The 27,948-nt window shown below is 41.0% G+C and overlaps 1 protein-coding gene across 5 annotated transcripts in view; it reads left to right on the top strand.

The window, feature by feature from the left end:
* The first annotated feature begins 5,869 nt into the window (after positions 1-5,869).
* LOC105494838 (forkhead box J3) overlaps positions 5,870-27,948 on the top strand; it is a 151,605-nt gene continuing 129,526 nt past the window's right edge. For 2 of the 5 annotated variants that reach the window (XM_011763717.2, XM_011763721.2), the window contains exon 1: positions 6,563-6,738. The gene's annotated coding sequence lies outside the window, so the exon portion shown is untranslated. Of the gene's footprint in view, positions 6,178-6,562; positions 6,739-7,399; positions 8,942-17,562; positions 17,834-27,948 lie in introns of those variants that run through there. The other 3 variants (XM_011763718.3, XM_071094971.1, XM_011763719.3) reach the window with 3 other exon arrangements.

Genomic DNA, 27,948 nt, shown 5'->3' on the forward strand with positions numbered 1-27,948 from the left:
CACTCACATTTCATTACCTAATGCAAGTCACACAGCCAAGCCTGCTGTCAATAGTAAATTACAATCCAATTCTGGGAGGCACAATAAGTGTTTGGGAACAATTATATAGTCTTCCACAGGGTCTCTTTACCCTTCATTTGTGATACTTGGATGTAAATACACCTTTTCAGAGTGCCTCACACAGTACCTTAAATACTGTATTTTACATTGGTGCAAACAATCCGGATTTTTATTTTTATTTAGAGGCACTGTCTCACTATGTTGCTCAAGGTAGGGTCGCTCCCTTTTTTTTTTTTTTTTTTTGAGATGAAGTCTCGCTGTGTCGCCCAGGCTGGAGTGCAGTGGCCCGATCTCGGCTCACTGCAACCTCCACCTCCCTGGTTTAAGCAATTCTCCTGCCTCAGCCTCCAGAGTAGCTGGGATTACAGGCGCATGCCACCACCCCCGGCAAATTTTGAAATTTAGGAAACTGGCAAATTTAGGAAATTACAATCCAATTCTGGGAGGCACAACAAGTGTTTGGGAACAATTATATAGTCTTCCGCAGGGTCTCTTTACCCTTTATTTGTGATACTTGGATATAAATACACCTTCTCACAGTGCCTCACCCAGTACCTTAAGTACTGTATCTCACATTAGTGTAAACAATCTGGCTGGTTTAGAGTCTTTGAAGGCGGAAGAGAGGGCTTAGGATCAGACAATTCTGGCTTCAAATTCCACCTCTGACACTTAAACTACTGAGCCTCTGTTTCCTCTTCATTTACATGATGACCACCTTGTAGTTTTACTGTAAGGATTTAAAAAAACCAAACAGACGCAAAGGGCCTATTGTGTTGCTACTCACACAAAGAACACTAAATGTTAACTATTCCCCCACCCCCAAACTCCATCCAGCACTGGGGTTTCTTGATGGTTCTTATTTAGCTCATTAGGCATGAAGGAAGCCAGTATCTTTACAACTTTAAACACTTGTTTCTTACTACCAAATTTGTACCAGAGTTTCAGGTTCCTTGGGGCTGCAAACCTTGGCTACTTTTTCCTGCTAACCAGGTTCCTTTCTATCAACCCAAAATATATTGCTAACTAACTGGCAGAGAGATTTCCCTTGATCCTACTCTGTTTGAACATCCTCTGACTCACCCTTCCTAGTGCCACCCAAGTTTCATCTGCACCATTGCTTACACATAATACAAGTACTTTATTTACTCTACGCATTTGTTAATGTTTGCTCAGCTGTCTTGGTGCCTTTGTGTCTTTCACTGTGCTTTTAATTAGCTTGGCTGATTCTAAGAGTGGAGGTAAACCAAGGTTTGAACCAGGTGGTTACAAGGAACATGGAGATGGGTTGCAGGTGGGGGATGGCAGATTGCTATGAATGCACTAGTGCAAATTCATTGACAGCCTAGGAAAAAAAATGTATTTTAGGCTAATGCCTTCTACCGGGAAAAAATAATCTAAGCTGCTCCTTTCTACTAATAATGATTAAGTAGTGGAGTCTTTGGGAAGGATCACATTTTGCCTTACTGATACAATCTGAAGTCAACACCAAGCTACCAGAGGACAGGAACTCAATGATGGTTTACATAGAGTGATGTGGTCTAGCTGCATGAGTTAGTTATTCCCATCAGGCACTAATATTTAATGACTACTTATAAGACTATCACTTCTGTGGGCTCTACTTTTATCTACCCAACCTCTGACTTTGCACAAGTTGTTCTCTGCCCGTAATTGTTTTTCTCTACTCCCAGTCTTGCTTCTGTCTCTGCATGGCAAATTCCTACTCGTTTATTAAAATTTAGCCTTAACTTTACCTTTTAAGGGTGAAGCTTTGTTTGGCCCCAGTGACTGTGCCTCACCCTCCACCTCATCCAATTTGACAGAATTAAGCCTTGCTTCTTTTCTGTTTCCATGGCACAAGTATAAATTTCTACCAAACTGCATTGGGATTAACTGTTTACATGTCTGCTTCTCTTTTATTCTCTTTTGACTCCTTAGTATTTAGTACAACACCTGGGATAGAGTAGGCGCTTGCTAAATGATTATTGAATGCTATGTAAGTGTGCATAGTGACCAACGCCCAAGCATTTTCCTTAAATAGCAGTCAGTAGTGCCGAGACTTTTCAGATGGCCTATGTATAGCCTTTCAAAAAACCTAATTCAAGAATTATAAAATATTACATAGAGATACCCAGGGAATCCGGAAGGCTTTTCCCGGGCTAGGAATAACAGGAGGGGCTCTCTCGTGTTTTTCTCTCCCTCTTGCAAGTCTTGGCTCATTTTAAATTCATTTCTCATTTTCTAATTTCCTCTTACAATAAATACAGAGGGAGAAAAGGAGCAGGTAAAGGCTCATTTATCTAAGTGTCTGGGTCATGTGAAGTGTTGAACACTCTGCTGTTGAAGCACTGCCAGTGTCCAATCAAGGTTTTTGTAGGGCTATTGCAGCCCAGCTCTGGACTGTGTTCCTTTCAGAAAATTCAGAATTCAGATGAAGCTAGGAAAAGATTGCAAACAATACAAAACAATAAAACCACTACTTTATTCCCCTGGGCAATCTGTGTCTTTTAAGGGTCTGTCCCTTGAGCTGGATAATATCTCCTCTTTGAAGGCTCTCCTGCTCTGCACCCTCCCTTCTAGTCCACTCCCATCTAGCAAGACAGTGAACTACTATACTCTTTTCTGTGCTGACACTGGGATCTTATGAATAATAACAACAGCTGTCTCGGGGACCTTTATTTTTGGCAGCGTGCATGGTCTCTTTTGCTAGGTAGCTATGATTATTGTTTCCTTATTATAGGCAGGGAAACAGAGGCTAAGAGAAACCAAATAACTGGATGTAGGCACAAAGTAAGCAAGCTATGGAATATTAGACTTGAATCTAGGTCTGCCTTCTCAATCTAGGCTTTAAGCTTTTCTTCCTCACAATGTTCGAGAATTCCCCGGGCTGCTATAACCATTCTAGTTTTTTTATTTTTCTTAGAGTCAGGGTGTCATTTTGTTGCCCAGGTTGGTCTCAACCTCATGAGCTAAAGTGATCCTCCCACATTGGCCTCCCAAAGTGCTGGGATTACAGGCATTAGCCACCGTGCCCAGCCTGCTTTATTCTTTTTTTTTTTTTTTGAGGAGGGATACTCCTCCACCCTTTTTTTAATCTTAAAAAAATTTAGGCTGGGCACGGTGGCTCACGCCTGTAATCCCAGCACTTTGGGAGGCCAAGACAGGCGGATCACGAGGTCAGGAGATCGAGATCATCCTGGCTAACACGGTGAAACCCTGTCTCTACTGAAAATACAAAAAAATTAGCCGGGCTTAGTGGTGGGCGCCTGTGGTCCCAGCTACTCGGGAGGCCGAGGCAGGAGAATGGCCTGAACCCGGGAGGCGGAGCTTGCAGTGAGCCGAGATCGCGCCACTGCACTCCAGCCTGGGCGACTGAGTGAGACTCCATCTCAAAAAAAAAAAAAAATTAAACACATGTTGTTGTACATATTTAAAGTATACCACATGATGTTATGGGATAGTCAAAAGGTCACTATAGTGAAGCAAATGAACAGAGCCATCATCTCACACAGTTATCCATTTTTTTTTTTATTGTGGCAAGAGAAGCTAAAATCTACTCATTTAGCATGAATCCCATATGTAATAGATTTTATTGCCCCTCCACCTTTTAACACCCTGGGACTCATACTTCTTTCCTTCCCAAAGGCTGCTGATCCCCATCTTCCCACCTCATTCTGGCAGCTAACCACCTCTGTTCTCTCTCCAGCCCTATCCCCCATTAGCTCAGGATGAGCACTTTAGGGAAGAACCTCAGAATCTTCCCTAGACAAGTGAGAGGAGCAGAGCTGCCTAACACTTGTAAGAGATGGTGCTAAACAGGAGTTCAACACAAGTCTGAGCAACATAGTGAGATCCCATTTCTATAAAGTTAAAAAATTTTTATAAAGAAAAAAATAAACAAAAGCTCCAGACTTGGAGCTAAGTCTACTCTCTCTCTCTTTTTTTAAAGACAGCGTCTCGCTCTGTTACCCAGGCTGGAGTGCAGTGGCGCAATCACAACTCACTGCAGCCTTGACCTCTTGGGCCCAAGGGATCCTCCCATCTCAGCCTCCCACATAGCTGGGACCATGGGTGCACACCACCCTGCTGGCTAATTTTTTTTATTTTTGTAGAGACAGAGTCTCCCCATGTTGCCTAGGCTGTTCTTGAACTCTTGTGCTCAAGCAATCCTCCCGCCTCTGCCTCCCAAAGTGTTGGGAGACTGTAGACAGACTGTACGCTTATTGTTTAGAGATGGGGGCTTGCTGTGTTGCCCAGGCTGCACTTGAACTCCTGGGCTCAAGTGCTCCTATCCTCCTGCCTCAGCCTCCTTAATAACTGGGATTACAGTCAAATGCCACTGTGCCCGGCTGAGACTGCATCTTATCCATCTTATTCATTGCTACCATCTGGTTCGAGCCATCATTCTGTACCTGGGTAATGGAGCCTCTGGCTTCCACCATTGTCCTCTTAGGTCTGCTCTTAGCACGCGGCCACAGTGATCTGACCAGAGTGATGCTTTGAAAGTGCAAGTCAGATCCTATCACTCCTCTGTTCAAAGCCCAGCAGTGGTTCTGTTTCAGCCAAGATTCTTACAGCTCCCTACTTGAGATCCCTCTCCGATCTTATCTCCTCATTCCGCTCCCATTTGCTCACTGCTCTAACCGTCCTGGCCTCCTCATTCTTTCTAACACTTCCCGAGGCTTTTGTCTCAGGGCCGTTCACCAAGGACACTCTTCCCCAGTCAACTGCATGGCTGACTCCCTCAGCTCTTTCAGGTCTCCGATTTAAAGTCATTTTATAAATGAGGCCCATGCTGACGGCTCTATTCAAAATTGCAGGCCAAGCGCGGTGGCTCACGCTTGTAATCCCAGCACTTTGGGAGGCCGAGGAGGGCGGATCACTTGAGTTCGGGAGTTCCGCAACCAGCCTGGCCAACATGTTGAAACCCCACCTCTACTAAAAATACAAAAATTAGCTGGGCGTGGTAGCGCGCGTCTGTGATCCAGCTACTAAGGAGGCTGAGGCAGGAGAATCACTTGAACCCGGGGTTTGCAGTGAGCCGAGATCGTGCCACTGCCCTCCAGCCTGGGCGAGGGAGCAGGATTCCCTCTGAAAAAAAGAAAAAAAAAATTGCACACCCCCTTCCTCCAGTTTTCTTCATACCCCTTATCCTGGTGTATTTTTTTTTTCCCCATAGCACCCAATGCCTTCTAACATATTACATAATTTTCTTACGTTTATCATCTTTCTCCCTATATTAGAATGAAAGCTCCAAGAGGGAAGGGTACTTGTTTTCTCTCTCTCTTCTGTTTACTGATACATCCCAAGCACTAAAATGGTGTCTGGTAACCTTAGTAGTGATTGGCAAATATTTGTTGAGTAAATGAGTACATGAACCTTCAGAATCTTGCTAGTCTTATAAACAAAAGGAATATGTGAGTACTTTGAATCTCTAGTGCCTAGAAATGCTTGACCAAATGGCAAGTGTTCAATATTTACTGAAGGAATTGTGTGCTCAGATCTGCTGGAGTTTATCTGAACCCTTTGAGGCTATGTCAAAAAGTACCCAGGGCCAATTCACTCATGCCTCTCCTTTTCCTCTCATCCAATCAGCCCAGTATTCATCTAACAAATATCTAAGTCTCCAAATATTGAGCCACCCAATGTGAGTTCAAAAGCGTGTTTGGTGCTGCAGGGGAATATATGACTAACGCGAATGAAGCAACAGCAAATACTACACTGGAATGTAATTAAGTGTGAAATTATAGGGCAGTCTATCAGTGCTAATAGTTTAGAGAAAAAATCAGTGAAGACTGACGTAGAAGTAAATTCCAAAGTTCACTAGTCGACCAAACTACCCTTCTAAACGCTCCACCTACTGATAGTAGGACCATAACCTGGGTAGCTACCTTGAGAGTCAGAAGGGCCTTTAGAGTTCCAACTCCTTTAAGAAAGAAAGAAAGACCAGGCACGGGAAAGGCCTCCGCAGACATGATCTAGCACCTGGGGCTCAAGAAGTTCTGAAAGGAGGGGTGTCCTGAAGGTCCAAGGAGCCTTTGTTGGGGGTCCCGGAATCCACGGTGTGCCAGAAAAGGGGTCCGGTTTCCTGGAGAGGAGGCTAAGGTGCCGGGCGCTTCGGTGAGGTGGCGGAGGTGGGGGGGCGGGGGAGGACAGGTGGCACCATTTCTTCGGGGCATGGGGCCCCAGGTCTCCGCGGGCAGGGTCCAAAGCCACCGATCCCTACTGTCCTCAACTGCGGGGTTGCTTCCGCTGCCCTTGCTCCCCAGACGCCACTCCAAGGCACAAGGACCCCAAGTCGCTTGGAACTGCAGGCCGCCAGATGACACCCGCGGAGCCGAGGCCCCGGCAGTCTCAGGGCACTACTTGTCCCAGCGGAGGGATCCCGCGTGCGTCGAAGCGGCCGAGGATGCGCAGGGACTTGGCGCCGCCGACGCCGGGCCGGCGGCGCTGCGACGTCGCAGGAGGAGGTGGCGCGAGGGCGGGAGGGGGATGTGGGTCGGGAAGTAGTTCCGGGTGCGCGGCCCCGGATGTTGGCTGCTCCTGCTGCCGCCGCCGCTCTCGGCGCTGCTCGGGGCCTCGGCCGCTCGCACTAGGCACCGTTGGGACCTTTCCCGGGGGGCGGAGACGCACGCAGCGGCCGGGGGCTCGGCCGGGCCGTCCCGGCCTGCGCAGCCTGAGGTAAGTGCCCGCCGCCGGGGCGGCCGGGCCTGGGCGGCGGGCGAGGAGGCGGGGCTGGGGCATCTCCCAGATCGGAGGCAGGGGCTGCCCTCCGCGAGACGCCCTCTCTCTTCTAGTCGCAGCCGCGCTGTGGGGTGGGCGGCGGGCGGGGCAGGGGGCCTGGGTCCGGGCTGGGGCCCGGCGGGCGCTGAGGGCTGGGTCCCTCCCTCCCCCGCGGCGCTTCTCTTCAGCTGCTGCTGCCCCTCAGCCGGGAAGCAGCGGCTCCGCGTTTCCCGCCCCTCCCCCAGGCGGGGCCCCGGGGAACCAGCCGTGGATCCCGGGGGCGCCTAGTCCGAGGGCAGCTACCGTCTCCTTCCATCCATGACCTGTCCCCTGGCCGGGGCTAGCCCCCGGCCCCGGCAGTCTGCGGCTTCTTCCCTTCAAGCTTGGGGGCGCTTTTCTGCCGGCCGGGCGGGCTGTAACTCACGCCTCGGGGTGGCCCTTTGGGGTGAGGAGGCCTTTGCGAGGGTGCCTGCGTTCCCGCCCATCCTGTGTCTGTGTCCTTTGCTGGGATTAGGGCAAAGGCAGACGTTCCATGCGGACGTGTTGCTGTCCTGTGTGTGTTGCATCCTGCCCACGTGGTAGAGTGTCTCCCGCCCCCCCTCCCAGCTCCATTTTTGCAGCTGGTGAGGAGGGAGGTTAACGGGATGGTTTTTCCTCTGTGATTTCCTCCCGGTGGCATGGAAGGTGTTAGGATCAGTTTGCTTTGCCGAGGCCGACTGTTGGTTAGATGAAGAATCAAGAGTTGTACTCTGAAATTGAGGCCAGTAGGGGACATAACAGGGCTTAGTTTCATTAACATCTTTTCTCCTCTTCCATTAGCTGCTCTTATTCTTTCCTCTGTTGGTTAATCATAGAGAATAAGCGCTTGCTACGGATGAATTCAGGTATATAGTTTTCATTTCTCGATTTTACCTTTTGTGTGTCTGGTGAGCAAAGGTTTTACTATTCCGTGTTGGTGCATTCCACGTTAGTGTTGTCCCTAGTTGGATTCCTGAGTGAGTTAGAGCCATTCACTCTAATTCCTGAAGGAGTTAGAGATTGGTGGGCACCTTTTTGGTCTTTTTCTGAGATTTATTTGTGTTTGTTTTCCTCCGTTTTGTTTCCCAGTGAAAAAGCGTGATGTCATAGGAGCGTTATATGCATAGCTCTTTTTCTCACAAGGCAGCACTAGTTTCACCTAGTCACTTATTTTGTACAAGCTCTTTTACTTCACTTTTCCCCTTACTCTGTTGAGTACCCATTGCACTCTCTTTTTTGAAACTGGTTTGAAACATGTTTTGAGTAGTTTTTTTCTTAAGGTCTCTTCCAGATTAGGGTTTTCATCTTCTGTTTGGCTCTTTTGAGACCACAGATTGTTCCCGCAGTAACAGTGAGAGAAACCTATTCCCCCTGGTCCCTAGCGAATATTTATAGAAAAGCAGTAACTCCTCTCTCTTTTTCTGAGTGACATATATTATATAGATGTGATTAAATGTTTTAGTTTCTTAAATAGGAGGATTTCTCTTTTTGCTTTTGTGTCTCAGAATTGAGGTGAATCTTCTTGATTTTGTGCTGCTGAGGACGAAGCTGGGAAGTTTCTCATGCTTTCGTTAGATTTTTTTGGATGAGGCTAGAACTTGTTTATTTTGGCTCTTCTTTGTTCATTAGTTTGGGTAAAATAGAAAATCTTAATGTTTCGAAGTCACTTACTAGATTCCAAAGTGTCCTGAATTCTCACTTTGCTTTTCACATTGTACATTCTTTGAGTATATTTTTGACTTTTTCCCCCTTTTATCTGGTACAGTTCGTATATTCCCTTTCGTTCTATGTAGAATGAAAATATTTAAATATAGATTTTAGATTCTGTCTGCTTTCATTATGCTAAGTATGGGTGGGGCAGTGGAAAATAGAGAATGTTGTTCTGATACATACAGAGGCTTTTTCTTTTTGGTAAGTCAGCATTTGTGTACTTCTGTAAAGTTCCGTGTTATCTATGTGTGAAGTAGTCTGTATGAAGAGACAAATAAGATATGCGGTCTCTTGGAAAGCTTCAACTTATGTCGAAAGAACGGAGTTGTTTTTTTCTGTTGGGGAAACATGTACATCATTCAGAATTACCAAACTGCATTGGACTTTGCATTGGACTTCTCCTTGGGATAACAGTACAACCAAAGTCAAAAGTGTAAGTGACATTTGAGGAAGATACAAATTTCCAAAGGGGAAGAGATGTATTTCAGGAGAGCGAAGGGGCCTGTGCAAAGCGAGAGAAGTGGCAGTGTACAAATGATATCAAGGAACTTGACTGTCAGATCATCTGTGTTGGTGAATAATAATAAATGAGTTTAGGATTGGTGAGGGGGATATTGGTGGAGGATCTTTCAAGGATAGAGGGTTTAGTTTGATAGGGTACCACAATGGATTCTAAAGAATGAGAGTAAGATGATGCATCTTGTTCCTGAGGAAGGTTTTTGTATCAGTTGAGTGTCCTGAGAGTGGAGAGACTGATTAGAATGCTCATGGAGAATTTTAGGAATAAGATGATGAGGGTGTGTTATAAGATAGTGGTTGTAGGAAAAAAATAATAGCTAACGTTTACTTACTGTATGGCAGATGTAGTTCTAAGCGCCTTAAATGTGTTTAATTCATTAAATCTTCATAATAAGGTATTAAAATCAGAAGGGACTTTGGGCAACTTACTTAACTTTATGCATGTAATTATTTCCATATACAATGAACAATTAGATGAAAGGTAGATTTTGCATTGACCAGGGATATAGATGGTGGTAAAACACATCAGTAGATGTGTGTTGGGAGGATAGTAGTATAATGAAAAAAGAGCTTTGAGGTTTGGAATTTTGGGTCCTGTAATAGGCTGATAGCATTCTGAGAAGAACCAGAAAGTGCATCAGTTTCACAGAAGCCAAGGAAGATTTTCTGCAAGGGCGGGGTTTGACAGTTTCAAATGCAGAGTAGAAGTTCAGAAGCAGTGGCTACAATGAAAAGACAATTGAATGAAACCAGAGGAGATAATTTGTAACCTTAGAGAGAAATTTGAAAGGAAGGGTAAGAATAGATGCCAGATATGTTTTTCACAGGATTTGTAGAGACATTAGGATCTGGTATGGTAATTCGTAGTATTTCCTTTTAAAAAGAAACAAACTTATGTTCCAAAGCTGGTGATTCTATACTTTAATGCTTCTCTCCTTAAACTTTTATTACTCTTAAAAAAAAAAAAAAAAGCTGTCTTGAAATATAATTCACGTACCATTTCATTCACACATTTAAAGTATACAAGTCAGCGGTTTTTAGTGTATTCACAAAGTTGTGCAACCATCACCACAGTCATTTTTAGGATAGCATTTCAAAAAGGAGCCTTGTACCCATCAGCAGTCACTCCCCATACCCCCACCTCCAGGCAGCCACTAATGTACCTAACATCTTGTAGAGATGTTGATAATTCCAAATGCCTGTTGTGGGCATTTCATACAGCATATGGTCTTTTATGTCTGACTTCTTTCACTTAGCTTATGTTTCAAGGCTCATCCATGTAGCATGTATCAGTATTTCATTCCTTTTTATTGCCAAATATTATTCCACTGTATGGATATACTATGTTGATATCCATTGCTTTAGTTGATGGGCATTTGAGTTTCTTATTCTTTTATTATTATTATTATTATTTTAGATGGAGTTTCTCTCTGTCGCGCAGACTGGAGTGCAGTGGCGCCATCTTGGCTCCTGCAATCTCTGCCTTTCAGGTTCAAGCAATTCTCCTACCTCACCCTCCCCAGTAGCTGGGATTACAGGCATGCACCACCATCCCTGGCTAATTTCTGCATTTTTAGTAGAGATGAGGTTTCACCATGTTGGCCAGGCCGGTCTTGAACTCCTGACCTCAAGTGGTCTGCCTGCCTCGGCCTCCCAAAGTGCTGGGACTACAAGTGTGAGCCACCGCACCTGGCCAAGTTTGTTAATTCTTTTAAACTCCTCCCCATTTTCATTGAATCTTCGCCCTGCCAACCCCTCCCATGGCCTTCTTTTAGATTATAACCTCTGCCATGCATTTTGCTAGGCATCGGGGATATAAACATGAATAAGACATGGCCCTTAAACATTCATATAGTGTTTTATTGGTTTATATACATTTTCTCATACATTCTCTCATTTGATCTCAACAAGCCTGTGATAAAGTCAGAACATCTTAAGATGAGCAATTTGAAGTTTAGGTGACCTGCTTAGGGTTGTACACCTAAGTAATTGGTGGAGCAAGTGGGTCTTCTTAGTTCATATCTGTGCTGTTTCCACTACTCTGTGCTGCTGTTTTAACTTAAAGCATCCTCATGTAATCTCCTGGAGACTTAGAGGGACTGGAAAATGTATTTACTCAAAGAATCACTTTTTTTTTTTTTTTGAGACAGGGTCTCACTCTTGCCCAGGCTGGAGGGCAGTGGCGTGATCATGGCTCATTATAGCCTCAACCTCCTGGGCTCCAGTGATCCTCACACCTCAGCCCCCCAAAGTAGCTGGGACTACAGATGTGCGCCACTATGCTTAGTTAATTTTTGTATTTTTTGTAAAGAAGTGGTTTCGCTATGTTGCCCAGGCTGGTCGCGAACTCCTGGACTCAAGTGATCTGCTAACCCTGGCCTCCCAAAATGCTAGGATTACAGGCGTGAGCCACTGTACTCAGCCCACTGATTTTCTTCCGGACTTAAAATGAAGATTTTTTCCCCCTGGATTCTGCCGCTTATTTGTTCTGCTTTTTAGACAAATATTTCATATTTCTTTTCATTCAGAACTTTCATGGAGTTCATGTGATGATAATGATAATCATAGCTAACATTTTTTGAGACCTTACTATAGGCCTAAAAGTGTTCTAAGTACTCTACATTCATTATCCATGTCTTAAAACCCTTAATATTTTATAAATTTTATGAATATATTTTATAAATATATTGTAGATTTTATAAATTTATTTTAGTTGTAAATTTTATAAAGATGGTAGTTTTACAGATGAGGAAATGGGCACAGAGAGGTTAAGTAATTTGACTAAGGGAACATAGCTTGGAATGGAAAGAGCCAGGATTTGAACCCTTGCAGTCTATTTTCAGAACTCCGTGGCTGTTAATCACTACACTGTTCTGTTTACTGTGTTGTGAATTATTAGAGGATAATATTTCAAGTAAGGACGTGACCAGAATATGAAGATTTGATTTCGAATGTAGTTGGGGAAACAGTTAAACAGCAATTTTAAGTTGACATCACATCCACTTTTCTGTTAAAAGTGGACTTAACACTACAGCGTACAAAGATACATGTTGTTTAGACATTTTTTTGTTTGTCCCTGCTTAAAGCTTCTCAGCTCAGAAATTACATTATTTTCACTGTTCTTCACTGTTGGCTTTGTTAGTCACGTAGCTTTCTACGTTGCCACTATTCAGAAACCTTGGCTTGAGACAGCTAAAGCTCACTTTTACCTCTCTCCTCAGCCTTCCTTTAACTGTGAATTTTTGTTTTCCATTTTGAACAGTTAGCCTTTCAGTCCTGGAGGGAGTTACTCTTTACCTCTTCCACTCCAAAACCCAGAAAACACAGTGGCATTTTATAACAACTGTCACAAAATTTGACCATCTTAATTGGCGTAACGTGATTTTAGTGCACAAATAAGAACCAAAGCATAGTGTTTTGGTTAAAGAGATTGACTTACTCTGAAATTGGAAAAGGCATCTGCTGTACAGGATTTTTGATTTAATAGAATTTGTTATAACCAGATCAGCAGAGCATTATTACTGTGGGCCATCTGTTGGGATATGGAAATAGCTTTGTTATATGGAACCAGATGTTGTTTTTATATTTATAACAATGACATTCTGCTTATTTTAAGTAACCTTTTGTAGTTAGGTACCTTTGGCTGCCATTCTATTTGACATGTATATCAGCTGATAACCTGAGAATGTGATGTCTTTCAATTCTTCTTGGGATTTTCTTATTATTCTATGGGATCAGGACAAAACAGATGAAACAAAAAGGAAACGAGACTCATACAGTGTCAAACTTTAGTACTATAACAAGATAAAATATAGGAAAGGTGACCTGGCACAGTGACTCACGCCAGTAAACCTAGCACCTTGGGAGACCGAGGCAAGCAGATCACTTGAGGTCAGGGGTTTGAGACCAGCCTGGTCCACATAGTGAAACCCTTTCTCTACTAAAAATACAAAAATCAGCTGGGCATGGTTGTGGGTGCCTGTAATCCCAGCTGTTTGGGAGGCTGAGGCAGGAGAATCGCTTGAACCTAGGAGGCTGAGCCGAGATCCTGCCACTGCACTCCAGTCTGGGCAAGGGAGTGAGACGTTGTCTCAAAATAAAATAATAATAAAAAAAGGATAAGTATGAATATGTGATATGAGATAATTAGGACCATATTAAATAAGAGCTCTGACTTTGAGACTATTAATAAAGGCCTAGTTTCTAATAATTACTAAGCCACTTGGTTGCTCTAAGAATTTTTACCATGAATCTAAAGCAATTTGATTTTGATGTAATTGGACCTACATTAATACCACACTGACTTGTTTCCCATCATCAATTGATGAAATAGTCTGTAACAAGACTCATATTTGTAGAGTGGGCCTCAAACTTAGGGTGCAATAGAGGAACTGTTTTTAGAACATAGGCTTAGAGAACTCTGTTCTGAATTGAATGCTAACAATTTGAAGATGACTGGGTCTTTGGGTAGGAAATTTTATTCTTTTGAGACAGGATCTCGCTGTGTCACCCAGGCTGGAGTATAGTGGCTCCATGAGAGCTCATTGCAACCTCCAACTGCTGGGCTCAAGTAATCTGCCTTTAGCTCCCCAAGTGGCTGGGACTAGAGGTGCATACCACCACACCTGGCTAATTTATTTTTTATCTTTAATTCAGACAAAATCTGACTGTACTGGCTCCCTAGGCTGGTCTTGAACTCTTGGCCTCTTCCTCCCTCCTTGGTCTCCCAAAGTGCTAGGATTACAGGCGTGAGCCACCAGGCCCGTCCTGGGTGGGATTTTTTAGAGAGTCTCTCCAGAAACTGCATGATCTCTGTTTTTCATTGTTTTCAAATCAATGTAGAGAGTCTGGATTCCATAGAGTTGGCCAGCTGTTCTAGGATGAGCCTGTGTCAAGGAGCCTATACCCAGTAAACTGACTTTCAGTCAGTTTTCACCTGGAGTATAAAACAAAAAGTTCTAATGGAATTCTCCTACCTAGAGTCCTCCTCAGTGGTATAGTGGTTACTAAGGAAATAAGATTGATCTTCTGATTGATTGGTAGAGTATGGTGCCAGTGTGACCTTATTAAAAACCTTGTAAATTGGAATCATCTTTTTTTTTAAGATTGGGGCCTGACCTTTGACACCATCAATAGCCCTTGTTTCTAATTAGTACTATTGTGTTGAAACAGATTTGTGGGAGGAATGAATAACAAAGGAAAGACTGCTAGAACTCACTGACTGTTGCAAATTTTGTTTGCTTACAGAAAGAGGGGATTGCAATATGATGGAAGTAGGTTATCATAAAGATTCTAGATTTTGGCTGATGGGTACATGGGTGCTTATTAAATTATTAAAGTTAACTTAAAAAAGTTTCTGTGGCTTGGCCATCAAATTTTGGGTAATTACAGGCACAGCGGTCAAACATGCAGCAATCAGGGTCAGGTTGACCTTTCTGAATGAAGATGGAGCAGACTGTCATGGCAGGAGGTGAATGATACATGGTGTCTCTTTCTGCTAGGGTAGTTGAGTCTGTGAGTCTATGACACTTTATTTGTCTACCCTGTGTACAAAACTGTTGATGGTATCGTCCCACTTTGTATACGTGGGTAGCCATCAACGTCAGAAATGGCACCTTTGTATATCAGAGGAAGTTGTGTTTTATATTATTATAGGGGATGTGTATTTTCAAAAGATTTCCACCTTACATTTGAATAATATTTTTTCAAAAGTGTTTGATCTGTTGGATTTTGGAGCCTTATAACAGCCTTGTGATATGTGTTAATAGTGATATTCCTATTGACAAATGGAGAAAATGAGATAGAAGCTAGGATTCAGTGCCACTCAATTATTTAGTAGTGGAGCAGACACTGGAACTCAGACCCTGCATTCTCCTTGTTTCATACTCTTAGTTTAAAACTGACAAAGTTTTGGGGAGGAACTTACTCTGGATTTTTGAGGTAAAAATGGAAGGTTATAGACCACAAAGGACCTGGCCTACTTGGAGCAGAACATATGATAATATCAGACTTAGGGTACATAAAACCAATGGGAGCAGTTTCTTCCCTTGTTAAATTTAGGTCCATTTCTAGTCATTGGAGCATTTTTACTTGAATCTGCATTCTTTGTCTTTGTAGAATTCAGGAGTTAAGGGAAACTTTAAAGGGTTACTCAATAGCAGATTGGTCTTGTTTTATGTAAGTACACATCTGTAAAATTTAGACGCTGAGAAAGTATCCCTGGAACATGATTCTACTAAGGATGCCTAGGTTACTGCCACAGTGGGAGATGTGTTGTCTGTTGCCTGTTGGTTAGGAAGAGTAACAGTATATAAAGAAGTTATATCTGCATAGAAAAAAAGACTGGGAGAGAATGCATCGTAATGGGTAATTTAAATTTTCTTCTTTGAACCTGTATATATTTTCTAAGCTCTCTGCAGTGACCATGTATCATTTTTGTACTCAAGGAAAACCTATACAGTTTGATTTTTATGGTTCAAGTGAGAATTTGGAAAAACGTGGATCTTCGGACTTTTTTTTGAGATGGAGTCTCACTCTGTCTCCCAGGCTGGAGTGCAGTGGTGTGATTTCTCTCATTGCAACCTCAACCTCGTGGATTCAAGCGATTCTCCTGCCTCAGCCTCCCAAGTAGCTGGGATTACAGGCACCCGCCATCACGCCTGGCTGATTTTTGTATTTTTAGTCAGACAAGGTTTCACCATGTTGGCCAGGCTCGTCTGGAACTCCAGACCTCATGTGATCCGCCTCGCAAAGTGCTGGGATTACAGGTGTAAGCCACAGTGCCCGGCCTGATTTTACGACTTTTGAAGAGCAGTTTAAACACTTGATGCTATGAAGTTGTTTTGCTTTCTACGCAGTTTGTTAACAAATCAGTTTGATAAGTTACTGATTATCTTATGGGTCAAGTTGTGAGTGTATTAAGTGGTTTGGGTTTTTCTTTGCATTCTAATTTGGTCATTTAGCTCTGCTGATCGAGAAAGTAATTTTAGTCCCCTAGAAGCAAACAGGACCTTAAGTTTACTTACAGTAGTTGTTTATCGATAAATGACCTAGAAATAGCACTCCAATTTAAATCCTGAAAACTAACTTAAGGATCCACTTGTATGCTTCCATTCCTTGGCAGATTTCTAATAAAAAAACAAATGGTTAGAGCTTCTTTAAGGTACTGTTTTTCATCCATGTACATTGGACTCATTCATGTCTCCTACTCATTCGCTTGCTCATTTGTTCACTCTTTTGCTGTGTTCTGAGCACTGCTAAATACTGGGGACACGACTAAGGCAGGGTCCCTGCCAGCAAAGACTACAGCTTTTAGTTTGGGAGAAAAATCAGAGATGTCCTTGGCATCTGGAAGTATCCTGTGATTTCTTCTGTTTTCTACTTTTTGACTAGAAAGGCAGAATGAGTAGCTAGTTCAAAGAACTTAATGGATTTAGGGATGTGAATAGATGACTTTAAGGGAAACTGATGGCTTCATAGTTATTTCTCTGATTGCAAAATATTGAAAATCTAAGGAATTTCCTCATCTAAGGAGCATTTGTTACTCAGGTAGATGACCTGGGCATTCAGATTTATATCAGGTTTGCTTTGGGAACATAAGCAAACAACATTGTATTGATTCTTCCAGGATAGAGACAGTGCCTTTTTGACTCTTATTGTCTGTTCTTAACGTTGTGCGTGATACATAATAGGCATTATTATATAGCCATTATACAGTCATGTGCCACATAATGACGTTTTGGTCAACTGTGGGGCACATATATGTATATACAGTGGTGGTCCCATAAGGTTATAATGGAGCTGAAAAATTTCTATTGCCTAGTGACCTCAAAGCCATCACAATCTTGTAGTGTAATTAAAAAAATAAATTTAGGGTAGTCTATGTGTATAGTGTCTACAGTAGTGTACAGTAATGTCCCAGGCCTTCACAGTCACTCATCACTCACTCTGAGCAATTGCCAGTCCTGCAAGCTCCATTCATTATAAGTGTCCTATACAGGCATACCATCTTTTATACAGTATTTTTACTGTACCTTTTCTGTGTTTAGATACACAAATACTTTTGTATTCCAGTTTCCTAGCATATTCAGTGCAGTAACATGCCATTCAAGCTTGTAAACTAGGAGCAATAGGCTGTATCGTGTAACCTAGGTGTGTAGTAGGCTCTACCATCCAGGTTTGTGGGAGTACACTGAGGTTTGTACAACGATGAAATCGCCTAACAACACGTTTCTTAGAAAGTATCCCTGTTGTTAAGCGATGCATCACTGTACTAATAAAAGATGTTGAATGTTTAAACTTAAGAATTTTAGTATTACTACAGATAGTTTTGTCTAATACAGTGATAGATATATACACACTATATATACTATATATACACTGTATATACACTATATACTATATATGCACTATAATGTACACAATATATAATATATATGGAATATATAATACACTATATATTATGTGTTTTTATATATATATAGTGGTTCCTAGAATTTTAAGAGTTAATCATTGAGATTAGTGAAATAGATTACTAAAACACTTGATATATAGTCATTTGGCCTTTTGGAACACCTTTGGTCACTCATAGCTGTAAGGTAACCTGTTTGTTGTTAGTTGTAATTGAGGCAGAATTTGCATCTAATGTTATCTCTTTTTCTTAGTTCTTCCTGTGGAACAGTAGAGACCTAGTCTGCCTTCTTTCACAAGATAATCCTTCAATTATTTGAAGGTGATTGTTCAGCATATATCTCTTGAGTACCTGTGCATGCAAGACACTGTCCTGGATATTGTGAGAGATCCAAAGGTAATTAAGAGGCATAGTCTGTTAGCAAGAAATGGGTACAGATACTAAGAGCTATGGGTTTACTGAGAAGAGGGAGTGTTTTTGCTTATGATGATGAAAAAAGCTTCGTGGATGAGATAGTGTTTGGATTAAGATTAGACGTGGAGCATTCAAGGCTGAGAGCATAGTCAAAGACTTAGAAATGAGGAAGCACAATGCGAGTTAGAGGAATAGAGACCCAGCTTGGTTGTTCCCCAGACTATCCTCCAGGAGATTAAAACTGTTCATTGTTGTATCCCAAGCACCTGGAGGAGTGGTTGGCTAATAGTTGGTGCTTAATAAATATTTGTTAAATGAATGAAGGAATGGTCCTATTTGAGAAATACTGATCATCATTTTCATGGACATTAAAGCATTTTAGGATATTGAACACTAAGTCATTTAGAGGAAAGAAAGTGTTTATCTCAATCTTCTGTAATTATGGAGTGTGCATTAACAACTCTTGAAATCCTCTGGAAAATATTACACACTGGTCTGTATGGTAGAGGTGAGGTGGAAGGCTAGAAAGTGTTTTCTTTTCCAAGCTAAACATACCCAGTTTCTTCAGTCATTATACACTTGCACACCCAGTTTCTTCAGTCATTATACACTTGACATTTGGTTTCTGATCCCTCACTAGTTTGATATCCCTCCTTCCAAGGATTCTGTCCTGTAAGTGTTCTTAAAATGTGGTGCTCAAAACAGAACACGTTTCCCTCCATAGGTGATGATTTTTAAATTCTATATTAAAACAAAACAAAAAACCCCCAGAATACAATACTCCAGTTGTGAACTAGCTAGTGAGGAGTACATGGTACTGTTACACTCCTTTTCTGGATACTGTTCTTCTGATGAAGCCTAAGATTGCATTTTGTTTCTTTTTAGCAGCTGAGTCACTCTCTTGGCTCATATTCAGTTCTCATCTTAATTTACAAGAAGTTCTTTGAGTAGATTCAGAGAGATTTCCTATTAGTAGAGCTAACTAACGAATGCCCATTTTCTTCTGATTGAGTCTAGGCTGTTTTCTCAGAAGTACTAGTCATCCTTAGCTTCCTGAAATCTGAGAAAGAAATAATTAATTATCTATTGCTATTGTTGAGCAACTAACACCAAACAAGTTTAGTCCAACTGCCCTTTTGAGTATATTCAGAAGTATATAAAATATGAAGAACCCCCCTTTACCCGTCATTGAGATTCATCAAATTAAGATAGGTGCCACATATGCCTCAAATATCTTTTTTTCTTTTTTAAGTATTTCAAAGAAAATCATAGACACTGTCTTTTCATCCCTATGTCAGTATGCATCTCTAAGAAAATGTAGATATTATATAACCCATGCCATCATTGTATCTGATGGTACAGTAGACAATAGACAATATTTTTAGGTGTCATCTAATGTCTAGTTCATAATAAAATGTCCTGATTCTTTAAAAACATCTCTTTACAGTTGGTTTTTAGTTGACTCAAGATCCAGATAAGGTATATACACTGCATTTGGTTGTTATATTTCTTAAATCTCCTTTAACTGAACGATAGCCACTTCCCACTCTCCCCCCTTTTGGATAATTTGACTCCTTTGGCCCTTCACGTCTCTTATCTGTACCAAATTCTGTTCCTTTTGAAATATCTGCTAGATTTTTTCTTCTTTTATGACAATTCAATCATTTTGGAGTATTATGTGTAGAACATGTCCTAGGTATTATGGGAGATAAAAAGTTAATTCGATGTGTACATGGCCCGCTAGGAGCCAGCATTCCAGTGGTAGGGACAGATGCCTACAGAAACAACATGAAGTGGATTATTTGTCCTCCAATACATCATGCCTTGATGATAAAGTCTCCCATTTTTTTTTTTCCTGGAAAATGATGACAGTGGAATCTTCTTCATACATCTCTTTAATCATATACTGATCAAGAACCCACATTTGGTTTCCTCTTGAGTCAGTTCATACTTCACTGTTTTTGGCCTGTCACTCAATTCTTCCACTGGCTCCCACTATTATCCAAAGTGGCACAAAAATATTTTTATTTGCTTTATTTTAAAAACCCACCTTTATGTTGTGTAGAATTTTCATTTCTCCAACAAGATTATAAACATCTGGAGAGCAAAAGTCATACTGTCTTCTTTTTCTTTATAATACTGGGTGCTTAATAAGTACTTTTGAAGAGTCCTGGTACATATACCAGGTCTGTTCTTCTGTTTCCTACCTTTCTAGAGTCAGCTGGAGCTTCTGCCAGTTAAAAGTAAATAATCCAGACCTGGATCTCTTCTTACCTCAAAAATCTCCTAGCAAACCGTCCATTCAGTGGTCTAACTGAATCAGGGATGACAGATAAATGATTTGCATGTTACCGATTCCCCATCACCATGTCCTTGGCAGACTACTAATTTCTGGTTGTGTTTAGACATTATTTTCTCTTTGTAGCACTTAAGGCAGCTGCTACCTATTGAGCATTATTGACAAATGATATGAAACCTTTCTGCTACCCTTGTCCTAAACCAGTAATCAGACTACATCAGAATCACCTGAGATAACTTTTAATTACTAGATTTCCCAAGTTTCACCTAAATCAGGATTTCCAGAAATGGGATAGAAATGATCATAAAGTCAGTAATGGTTTGTTTACTGACTTTGGGAACAAGGCAGGTAATTTTTATTTTGTTAAACATCTCTGGCAGTGGAGACTTTATGGCTTCCTATCTTTTCAGTTTCAGTACAGCATTTGATTCCTCTGACACCAGTAAGTTCTGTTAGGTTCAGTGGAATTTTCAGCAACATGGGTAGGATCTGTTGCTTTGAATTACACCAGGCAAAGCACATGAATCAAATGCCCAAGATAAAGATACAGGATCCAGAGAAGTGGCATCTTGGTTTTCTAAATATAACTGAGCTCAAATTTAAAGCCTCATAGCCTTTAGCCCTCCAAAAGCTTATTCTGTCTTTGTTTAGTGAATACCTTTAAATGTTGCTTAAAATGTAAGAGTTCAACATTTTTTAGTAGATAATCTTTTGGATTTTTCATATTTCGTGTATATTCAATAAAGGTGGTTTAAACATATAATGTGATCTAATTTCATGTACATTTAAGCATATAATGTGATATAATTTCATATACCTCTAATTTCATATATCTAATTTCATATACCTTTAAACATATAATGTGATCTAATTTCATATACCTTTGTCAGGTTCTCAGTAAAAATAAATCTGTAAATTGGGAAAGTCTTCATTAGACCACATGATAAGATTTTGGGACCAGATATGAGGTAGTTAAGTTTTTGAGCAAAGTAGAGAGACTGAAGCCTCAGGATTATCTAGTGAGTTAATGACAGACCCAGAAATAGAATCTTGTGCTATTTGCTTGGGTTATGATTTAGTTTGAAGAGGGTGGCCTGTGATCTGTTTACATAAATTGCAGGAAGTAAGGTTTGGGGTTTGGAAGAAGTTATAGCTGTGTGATGTTTGGCCAGGAAGCCCCCCTTCCCCACACTCACCACCTGTTTTATTGACACTAGTCCTAAAATACGGAGGAAAAGAGGCAGTTACGTATACTTCCTACTGTTAAAACAGTCTTTAAAAGCCAAAGCTAATTTTTTTCATATTCTGTTAGTCTCCTCCTGGCCCTGGTCTTGTTTTAGGAGGAGAGGGGGGTATAGCCTAAGTAGTCGATTTGTAGATATTAGTAGTTTCCTTGATAATTTTTTCAGGTGTATGAAACTTTTTTATTGGCCGTACATGTATCTTCATTAAATGTGTTTAGTGAATAAACAGTATGGTTTGAAAATAGTGGAGGCCACCAGAAAACTATTGAATGGTTCATGGGGTTATAGATTTGTAAGTAATTGTTTTTTCTAGAGTTGTTTTCTGGTGAGGTAGTTAGTTTTACTCTCCCTTTGCTGTTCCAGCTGTGGGGTTTGGGAGTGGATCCTGTGGCACTAGTGAGAGAAGCAGCAGGAAGCAGGAATAAAAACATTTGTGTGTGGTGGTTCTGAACTTATTTTTTTTTCTAACAGCTTTGTTGAGATATAATTCACAAACCATCCAGTTCACCTAGTTAAAGTGTAAAATTCAGTGTTTTTTAGTGTATTCACAGGGTTGTGCAACCATTGCTACAGTCTAATTTTAGAATGTTTTTCTCCTCCCTTGCAAAGAAACCCCATACCTCATAGCAGTCAGTCCCTATTCTCCATTTACTTTTTCTCTTACTGCTAACCCTAAGAAACTGCTATCTAATTACTAACATTGCCTATTTTGGATGTTTGATGTAAATGGAATCTTACAATACGTAATCTTTTATGACTGGTTTCTTTCACTTAGCATAATGTTGTTAACATGTTATAATATTTATTCATTTTTATTGTCAAAACAGTATTCCGTTATGTGGATATAACGTATCCATTCATCAGTTGATGGGCATTTGGATTTTTTCGATGTTTTTAACAAAACAAAACAGGGTCTTGCTCTGTCGCTGAGCTGGAAAGCAGTGAAATGATCACAGCTCACTGCAGCCTCCACCTCTTGGGCTCAATTGATCCTTCCACCTCAGCCTCCTGAGTAGCCAGAACTACAGGCACAACCCACAGTGCCTAGCTAAATTTTGTGTTTTTTGTAGAGATGGGATCTTGCCTTGTTGCCCAGACTGATCTTGAATTCCTGGGCTCAAGAGATTTGCCTGCCTTGGCCTCCCACAGTGCTGGGATTACAGGTGTGAGCTACTGCACCTGGCCTATTTTCATTTTTTTTGCTATTGTGATTTAATACTGCTGTGAACATTCTTATACAGATTTTTGTGTGGATGTATGTTTTCATTTCTTGGGTACAGAATTTCTGGGTCATATGGTAACTCTTAATGTCTGACTTTTTGATGAACTGCCAAACTTTCCCAAAGTAGCAACACTATTTTACACCTGTACTAGCAATGCATGAAAGTTTGAATTTCTTCATATCTTTGCAACACTTGTTATTTTGTGTCTTTTTGATTATAGCCATCCTAGTGGGTATGAAGTGGTGTCTTGTTTTAATTTGTATTTCCCGGCTGAGTGCAGTGGCTCACGCCTGTAATCTCAGCACTTTGGGAGGCTGAGGTGGGCGGATCACCTTATATCAGGAGTTTGAGACCAGCTTGACCAACATGGTGAAACCCTGTCTCTACTAAAAATACAAAAAAAATTAGCTGAGCATGGTGGCACATGCCTGTAATCCCAGCTACTTGGGAGGCTGAGGCAGGAGAATCACTTGAACACGGGAGTTGGAGGCTGCAGTGAGCCGAGTTCAGCTACTGCACTCCAGTCTGGGTGACAAGAGCAAAACTCCGTCTCCAAAAAAAAAAAAAAAAAAAAAATTTATTTCCCTAGTGATTAATTATTCAGAACATCTTTTCATGTATTTATTGGACATTCATATATCTTCTTTGTAGAAATGTGTGTTCAGATTCTTGCCCATTATTAAATTGGATTATTAGTCTTCTCGTTATTGAGTTGTAAGATTTATGTATTCTGGATACCTAACTTCATCTTCTAACTGCAGACTGGTCCTAAATTGCTTAGAAGTAGAGAAAAGTGGTGGATACAAAAGACTGTATTAAGTAAAGTTTATTTTTTCCCCCCAGCTTTTGAAGAATCTGGTTTATTCATTCACTGAAAAAATATGAATGCTGGCTTTATACTAGGTTTTGGGAATATAACAGAGAATGAAAGATGGAGCTCACATTCTGATGGGGGAGAAATAAAAATCATATCAGATGGTGACAAGCTTTTCTGTTTTCTGTTTCTATTTATGAAGATTAAAATAGGGTAATAGAGATAATGTGATGAAAGTTCTAACATTCTTTACCATTCCTGAATTCTTAATCTATAACTTCTGTTATTACACTTTCTACTTAATTTAATACAATTTGTAGCTAAACTTTTATTTTTCTTTCACTCCTGATTCTTAACCCCATCCGTGCTAATTTTTGCCTTCACTATTCCACAAAACTCACCCAATGTAGTATTATTATCTTCTATTAAAAGCCAGTATTCTAGGCCGGGCGTGGTGGCTCATGCCTGTAATCCCAGCACTTTGGGAGGCCGAGGTGGGCGGATCACAAGGTCAGGAGATCGAGACCACGGTGAAACCCCGTCTCTACTAAAAATACAAAAAATTAGCCGGGCGCGGTTGTGGGCGCCTGTAGTCCCAGCTACTCGGGAGGCTGAGGCAGGAGAATGGCGTGAACCCGGGAGGCGGAGCTTGCAGTGAGCCGAGATCGCGCCACTGCACTCCAGCCTGGGCGACAGAGCGAGACTCTGTCTCAAAAAAAAAAAAAAAAAAAAAAAGCCAGTATTCTCTTTTCAGTTTTTATCCTTCCTGATCTACACTGAACACTATTGCCTTTCTCCCTCTTAAATCACTTGCTGCTATCGGCAGTCCAACTTCCTCAAGTTTTTGTTTTTTTTTTTAATCGTTTGTCTTAATTATCTGTGTGGCCTCACTTCTGATTGAAGATCCTCATGATTTTAATTGCTCTCTGAAAGCAGATGACTTCTTAGCTCAAGCTGTACCACTGCCTTCAGGTTTAGCTAGAGGAGCTGGGATGAACAGCTGATTGCTTCTCACTCATCAGGATTCTTTTCCCTTTACTCTTCCCTCTGGCACATTTCTTCTGTTTGGGTTGATTAGGATACAGGTTATTTCTGTGACTGCTTTAATGATTACCTGTGACTAATGGTATAATAATCTACAATGTTCAGTCAAGTTTCTTCAATCAAAGGGTTTGTTTCTTCATGGATGTTAGTGAATTTTATACTTTCAAGTCTTTTGGAAAGATAGGGCTGAATTCAGAAGTAAAAAAAAAATGGAATAGCTTCTTGGTCTCTAGAGCTGTAACAGTTTTTTTTAATAAATAAAATAAATGAATTTTTATTTTTTTTTATCTCGGTAGGTTTTTGGGGACAAGTGGTGCTTAGTTACATGAGTAAGTTCTTTAGTGGTGATTTCTGAGATTTTGGCACACCCACCACCCAAGCAGTGTACACTGTACCCAATGTGTAGTCTTTTATCCTTCACTCCACTCCCACCCTTTCCCCTGAGTCCCCAAAGTCCATTATATCATTCTTACTCCTTTGCATCCTCATAGCTCCCACTTTTGAGAACATATAACGTTTGGTTTTCCATTCCTGAGTGTAATAGTTTTAACAAATGTTTAATTATTACCTTTGTCTGGTGTTACGCTGATGCTTTCATTCAAACTACTGTCATAGTAACTGAGGCATTTACTGCATTTTTCCTTTCTTATGAAGGAGGAAATTAAGCCTTAGGGAAGTTAACATATCCAAGGTCACACAGTAATTGTCAATAGCTGGGATTCCAGTCTTGAGTCTTCAGCCGCAAGGTCAAGAATGGTAGTAAGTTTTTTGTAAATTATAAAGCGTTACATTTCTGTGTAGGTGGGAAAGGGGAGAGAGCTCATAAGTATTTCGGGCTGGGTGTGATCACTCATGCCTGTAATCCCAGTGCTTTGGGAGGCTGAGGTGGGAGGATCGTTTGAGGCCAGAAGTTTGACATCAGCCTGGACAACACAGCAAGACCTTATTTTTACAAAACATAAAAAATAAAAAAAGCTCAATGCAGTGGTGTGCACCTGTGGTCCCAGATACTAGGGAGGCTGAGGCAAGAGGATTGCTTGAGCCCAGAAGTTTGAGGCTGCAGTGATCTTTCATCTGGCCACTGTACTCCAGCCTGGGCAACAAAGCAAGACCCTATCTCTTAAAAACAAAAAGAACGTATTCAGAGCTTTTTCAGAACACTTAGTTCTATTTCACTCCATGCCCCCAAATAATATGTTATTATACAGCTGTTAGTGTGTTGTGATGGCTTCTTCCTAAATGTGGATAGTTTGTAACTCAGTTTAAGGTATATTTGAATACTGCTTATGTTAAAAGGAATTCCATGCTTTTCTATTGGTAATGGAATATAATACAGTAAATAGCTTATATTGCAGCATACTCATTAGCTAATACCTGGCTTTTAGTGCTCATATTCTGGTTGTGACATTCTACTCTTTCTTGATACATATTAGTTTTCAAAAGATTTGGAGATTTATGCTGTTGGCACCAAATAAAACCATGTAAATATGGATGTAATTGAATGAGTTAATATCATTGTTCAACTATACTTGATGCCACAGAGATTTGTTTGTGACTTGGAGGACTTCGAAATTTCCTGACTTCAATGTGAACCTTAGTCTTCTTTTGTGAGATTTCCTGTTGGTTGTTCAGTTGCTTGGGTAGGGAGAAGACTGGTATATGTTTGTTCTTTCAGTCAATAAGCCTAGGGTTTAGGATGTCATTTAAGGACAGTGATCTAGAGGAAAAATGAATAACACTGGGACTAAGGCATTGAAGCTAGAGCAGATTAGAAAGATAATTAGAAGTTAGAATTTGGTAGTAAATGGTAACTTATTGGAGGTACTAAGAGTGTTGATGTTTGGACAATTCAGTATATGAGATCATTTTCCCTTGCCTGAGTTTTGAACTGACTGAGAAATAAGAACCTACAGATGAAGAAGCAAGACAGTACCTTTAAAAAAATTAGCTTTTTATTCAGGTAAAAATCACATACTGTGAAGTTCACCATTTTAAAGTGTACAATTCAGTAGTTTTTAATATATTCACAAGGTTGTGCAACCATTACCACTATCAATTAGGCCATTTTCATCACTCTAAAAAGAAACCTCCTAGCAGTGACTTCCCATGTGCAATCTCCCTCTCTTCCCCCATCTCCTGGCAACCACCAGTCTGCTTTTCATTTCTATAGATTTGCCTATTCTGGACATTTTATATAAATGGAAGCATACAGCATGTGGTCTTTTGTGTCTTTTTCTCTTAGCATAAGGCTTTCAAGGTTCATCTATGTTGTAGCATGTAAAAGTACTTCATTCCTTTTTATGGCTGAATGAAGTTGCATTGTGTCTTACATGGTTATTACTTAGATAAACCATATTTTGTTTATCCGTTCATTAGTTGACAAGCATTTGGGTTATTTTCACTTTTTGGCTTTATGAGTAATGCTGCACATTTGTGTGCATGGTTTTGTAGGAACATTTAAATTCTCTTGGAGATATATATGCCCGTAATTGCTGGGGTTTATGGTAACTCTGTGTTTAACTTTCAAAGGAGTTGCCTTTGTTTTTGATAAAACCTGTATTGTAGAACGTGACTTAGGTTTAAGAGCCAAATGAGTTGGCTGACTTTCTGCAGGCCCTCATCCCCATCTATCAATGGGACAGTTCACCCTAGAGGATGTTTGGGTCAGCAGAGTGGACACACTCAGATAATTGCCTTGTAGAATCCTGGATGGAGAGGGAGGAGAGAGACTGAGGGCTGGGCGTGGTGGCTCAAGCCTGTAATCCCAGCACTTTGGGATCCCAGCCGAGGCAGGTGGATCACCTGAGGTCAGCAGTTCAAGACCAGCCTGACCAACATGGTGAAACCCCGTCTACTAAATACAAAAAAGTAGCCAGGCATGGTGGTACAGGCCTGTAATCCCATCTACTTGAGAGGCTGAGACAGGAGGATTGCTTGAACCCAGGAGGCGGAGGTTGCAGTGAGCCGAGTTGGCACCATTGCACTCCAGCCTGGGCAACAAGAGTGAAAACTCCATCTCAAAAAAATGAAAAGAGTCTGAGTCCCTGGTACTCAGTTCTTTTGTTAAGTTAGCTCTATGTACTAACCAATTTACCTCTTTGGAGAGGAATGGGCTAAGAGGCCAGGAGTGTTTACTGAAGTAATTCCTCATAGAGACTAAGAGTTGGAAAAAAATTAGTCTGCTCTAACGAAAAGTAAAGAGTTAAGCTAGAAACCTGAAAGCCATTCTTAGATGAAAAGGCTGTGCCGTTTTATCCAGGAAGGAAGTATATTAAGAGAAGATGATGAATTCAGTTTTAAACATGGTAAATTTGGGATTTCCGGGACAGAATGTTAGATATTTGTTTGGAGATCAGGAGATTGATCTCTGCTAGAGATGAAGATTTGAGATCTATAGAGATGAAGATTTGAGATCTATCTACATATAGGCAACTAAAATACAAGACTGGGTAGATCACGCATACAGTAAAACA

The sequence above is a fragment of the Macaca nemestrina genome, chromosome 1 (assembly GCF_043159975.1).
Source record: "Macaca nemestrina isolate mMacNem1 chromosome 1, mMacNem.hap1, whole genome shotgun sequence".
NCBI classification, from domain to species: domain Eukaryota; kingdom Metazoa; phylum Chordata; class Mammalia; order Primates; family Cercopithecidae; genus Macaca; species Macaca nemestrina.